Source organism: Gadus morhua, chromosome 22, assembly GCF_902167405.1.
Source record: "Gadus morhua chromosome 22, gadMor3.0, whole genome shotgun sequence".
In the NCBI taxonomy this organism is placed as follows: domain Eukaryota; kingdom Metazoa; phylum Chordata; class Actinopteri; order Gadiformes; family Gadidae; genus Gadus; species Gadus morhua.
Window position 1 is genome coordinate 18,975,103 of NC_044069.1, and position 5,022 is coordinate 18,980,124.

Consider the following 5,022-nt stretch of genomic DNA (forward strand, 5'->3'; position numbering starts at 1 on the left):
CAAACCACAACTACAACTGTTCGACCACTATCTACAGCTATCTTCTAGTATAGCCTACCTGTTTATGAACCCTTCCACAGAGGTGTCATGTAGGACAAACACCGGATGGCCCATTCCACTAATGATGGCTCTGCTCCTTCATGAACCAGAGAACATAGCAGACTGAGATGGGGAAGACGACGCCTCCTACTTCAGAACCAAATCAACCACCCACTGGACGGGGAACCTGAGAGCAAAACAGGACAACACAGTAGATCCACAAGAAGAACATGTTGTAGGATCATTGAAGAAGAACATGTTGTAGGATCATTGAAGAAGAACATGTTGTAGGATCATTGAATAAGAACATGTTGTAGGATCACTGATGAAGAACATGTTGCAGGATCATTGAAGAAGAACATGTTGTAGGATCACTGATGAAGAACATGTTGCAGGATCACTGATGAAGAACAGTGTTATTACTGATGAAGAACATGTTGCAGGATTACTAATAGAGAACTTGTTGTAGGATCACTGATGAAGAACATGTTGTAGGTTCACTGATGAAGAACATGTTATTACTGATGAAGAACATGTTGTGGGATCACTGATGAAGAATAGAATCACTGATGAAAAACATGTTGTAGGATTACTAATGAAGAACATGTTGTAGGATCACTGATGAAGAACAGTGTTATTACTGATGAAGATCATGTTGCAGGATTACTAATAGAGAACATGTTGTAGGATCACTGATGAAGAACATGTTGTAGGTTCACTGATGAAGAACATGTTATTACTGATGAAGAACATGTTGTGGGATCACTGATGAAGAACAGTGTTATTACTGATGAAGAACATGTTGCAGGATTACTAATAGAGAACATGTTGTAGGATCACTGATGAAGAACATGTTGTAGGTTCACTGATGAAGAACATGTTATTACTGATGAAGAACATGTTGTAGGATTACTAATGAAGAACATGTTGTAGGATCACTGAAGAAGAACATGTTGTAGGATTACTATTGGAGAACATGTTGTAGGATTATTGATGAAGAACATGTTGTAGGATTACTGATGAACATGTTGTAGGATTACTGATGAAGAACATGTTGTAGGATTACTGATGAAGAACATGTTGTAGGATTACTGATGAAGAACATGTTGTTGGATTATTTATTCTAGAAGATGGGCACTCAGTATCTTGTGAGAAGCATACTTGATAGGTCCTTTACCAGCCACATCGCTGCAGCATGATCCTGTTCATTCATTTTCTCCCCCTTTTGCAGTCAGTCAGTCAGTCAGCTTGTCCATTAGACAACCTGTCATTCAGTCAGTCAGTCCGCCCGCCAGTCACCCTGTCGGTCTGTCAGTCCGTCCGTCCGTCCGGCCATGCTGAAACCTCCCCAGAGCAATAGGAATGGTAGGAGGAGGAGCACTGAGAACATGTGCAGCGTGTGACTGTCTGTCTTGTCTGCACTTTAACATCCCGGGTTTAATGTGCTGTTAAATCCCTTCTACAGCGGACTGTAATCCCCACTGCCATGTGGCATTAAAGTACCCTGAACCAGCATGGTGACCCTCTCCGGCCCCAGGGAGCATCACATGGTTTACCTCATTTGAATCTTGATTGCAGCATTGGACCGGGGAGGTGGGGGTCTCAGGGGGGCTGGGAGCAGGTCCTGGTCCTGGTCCCAGCCACTCCATGCTGTCTCTCCACGCCTCCCAATCTGAACCCAAACACTGAGCATCTCACAGGGAGACACCACAACCTCTGGGACTCAGTGATTGGCGGGTTCTACTTTAGCCCAATCACGTTCCCAGCCTCCATTTAAATATTCAGACTCTACTTCTTGAGGAAAGTTAGGTTCTTTAGTGTGTGTGTGGGAAGATGTTGCAGATCTTCTTCACTCTGTTGTGGCAGGGGGAGTTATTTTATGCAGCCATCTGTTGAGGCAGCAGCGTCAGAGCCGCTGAACGGTGATGCAGCAGGCTCTGTGCTAGCCCGGAGCCCCTGCTGTTGTTTCAGAGGAGAAGGACGCCGCGCAAGCGGCTCAACGTAATGCACGACACCACAGACCCCCCATAACCCACTTGGGAAACAACCTTCAGCTGCACTGCAGTGAGGTCCCTCCTTCAGGTCACTCACTGCACCAATGAAGTCCTCCATTAGGTCCTCACTGCAGCATTGACCTGCAGGAGGACCTCACTGCATCAGTGAGGTCCTCCATTAGGTCCTCACTGCAGCAGTGAGGTCCTTCTCCTCTGAGCGGTATAAACATTGTAAAGTTAATCCACCCACACATAAATATCAGTACTTTTTGTATTTATATATATAGTCATTCTGTGCTGTGTCTTTGAACCTATCTTGTTGTGTGTGTTTTTCCAAGTCATGTGCGTCCTTTGTATTTGTGTGAACGGCTGCTGCAACACTTTGATTTCCCTTTGGGGATCAATGAAGTTCTCTGTCTACAACACCTCCTTCACTGAGAGCCCCAGCAGGCCCTGACAGCAGCCCACCGCTACGGTCGGCCCCCTGTCAGCCGGCCAGTGCTGGAGGGCTTCCAACACCACCAGAAGGGGGGGGGGGGGGGGGGGTCATTGTCAGATGAGCAATTACTCTATGAATGTCGAGTGTGGATGTGCCAACAGAGAGGGCACATCCACACTGTCACCAGCTCCACAATACGATGAGGCTCACTGGGAGAGGGAGAGGGAGGGAGGGAGACAGAGAGGGGGAGGGAGAGGGAGAGAGGCAGAGACAGAGAGAGGGAGGGAGACAGAGAGTGGGAGAGAGACGCAAAGGGAGAGGGAGGGAGACAGAAAGGGAGAGACAGAGAAGGAGAGGGAGGGAGACAGAGAGAGAGACAGAGAGAGGGAGGGAGACAGAGAGGGAGAGAGAGAGTGGGAGGGAGACAGAGAGGGAGAGAGAGAGTGGGAGGGAGACAGAGAGGGAGAGAGAGAGAGTGGGAGGGAGACGCAGAGGTAGAGGGGGAGGGAAGGTATAAAGTCTACATCCAAACTCCCCACTCACATACAAAAGTACACTTCAGAGGAGCTTTAGATTTGCATTCCCTGATATTACATTAAGCTCTGAACAGGGTGCTGCCGGTCGAGTTGAACATAGTCCAGTGGTTGGTTAGGGAACAGACTGTGGCTGGGTGCACCTTGGATGGCTGAACCGCGGGACAGCCAACTCACTCTGCCACAGGGCTGGAGTTTGGCACCCTGCTCATTAGCATTCAGCCGATGTGCTGGAGAAAGGATCTAAGGTCAGGCCTGTGTCTCAGCAAGGAGTCCAAAGGGTCTTTACAACACAGCCCATAATTGACTGAGCGCTTCATGGACTGCGGCCTCAGAACTGCCATTGTCGACATACAACAGGGCAGTGTCCACATTGGTCCTCTGATCTCACATCACTGTCTGTCTCCTTCATTAAGACCTGCAATGTATTTCAACCACAAAAGGACAAACTCACCGGCCTCCCTGTCCTAAAGTCCCCGTGTTTGTGTTACTCTCAGCTCCTGGATACCCGACTGGCCAGTAACTCAACAATGCACATCTTTGTAAACAGTTTCTGAGAAACAGGGCACTAATTCGATTGGTTTCCCCCCAGCTACCTCGGACCACGTGAGATCTCTCCCCATGTGGTCCGTGGCGGCGGCGGCCCACTCCATCTCCAAGCGATTGGTTGAGGTGCTTCTTGACTCAGGTGACCAGACACCACGCCAGGCCAATCAGACGAGGAGAGTCGGAGAGGTCCTGAGCACCGTGGCAGGAGGCCAGCAGCACCGGTCCAAAGGCTCTGTTTGGCCAGAGCACACTGGAGGGAGAGGGGCCTCTCAGAGGGCCCCTGGGCCCCTCAGAGGGAGGAGGAGAACCAGTAACTCAAGCCAGGGCCTCACATGCTCACTAAATATCAATACAATTTGATTTTGGAAAAATATACCAGCCAGGCAAAAGTTTCAATAATATAATTATTTTACCTTCATCTATCGATCATTGGCTGTTAATTGTTAATTTTGGACCACACACACACACACACACACAGGCCAAACTATGTCTACACCCATACACGGTATGTTATATTTTGCACAACCCGCCTTCGGTGTCAGCAGAGCTAGAGACAAAGCTTTCAAGCTTTCAGTGACCTTCCATGCATTTATTTCGTTTTTTGTGTCTGCTGTTGCAAGAGCCCAGAAGTGGGCGAAAGGTTGGGGGTGATTACGCTACAGTGAAAAACATGAGATGGCATAATGCACTCTGCACAAATGCTGGCTGTGCTATCACCTGCGAAAGACCGCGGTTTAAAGTTCAGAGGGTGCCTGACCTGTGCCTACTGGGCAGGTGCGTTCGTTTACCGAGAAGGCAGCCGTCGAGCATTTCTTCTGGGACACCATGACCCACATCTCGAGGTTGACCCCGCACTTCCTTCCTTCCATTTTTATCATTATAACCTGAAGCAACAAACCCATTATTGTGAGATGGTTTTGGAGGGTGTTCATAACATAAGTAACTAGCGTAACTAATGAAGCGCATCCAATGTAGCGTCACCTTGTTGATAAAGGCTGTGTGATGTCGCCCTCTGCTGGACGTTAGAAGTTTGACTCAAGAATATAGGTCAAACTTTTTATCTCCCGCATCAGTTTTATTTCTGTGACTGTAGAGTAAAAACTTAGCAAAAAAGACGGTTCAATAAAAAGGAGTTAACTGACAGCAGCGAAAATACTAGTTTGATGAAGACGAGGCAGGGATTCCCACGCCTTCATTGCGGCATGGTAATCCTGCCTCAAGGCAGGGTTACCCAGGCTTCAGCGCAGGGGTTACCCAGGCCTCAACGCAGGGGTTACCCAGGCCTCAGCGCAGGGGTTACCCAGGCCTCAGCGCAGGGGTTACCCAGGCCTCAGCGCAGGGGTTACCCAGGCCTCAGCGCAGGGGTTACCCAGGCCTCAACAAAGGGTTAGCAAGGCTTCAAGGCAGGGGTTACCCAGGCCTCGGCGCAGGGGTTCCAAGACCCACCCCAGAAGGGTTTAAACATGAG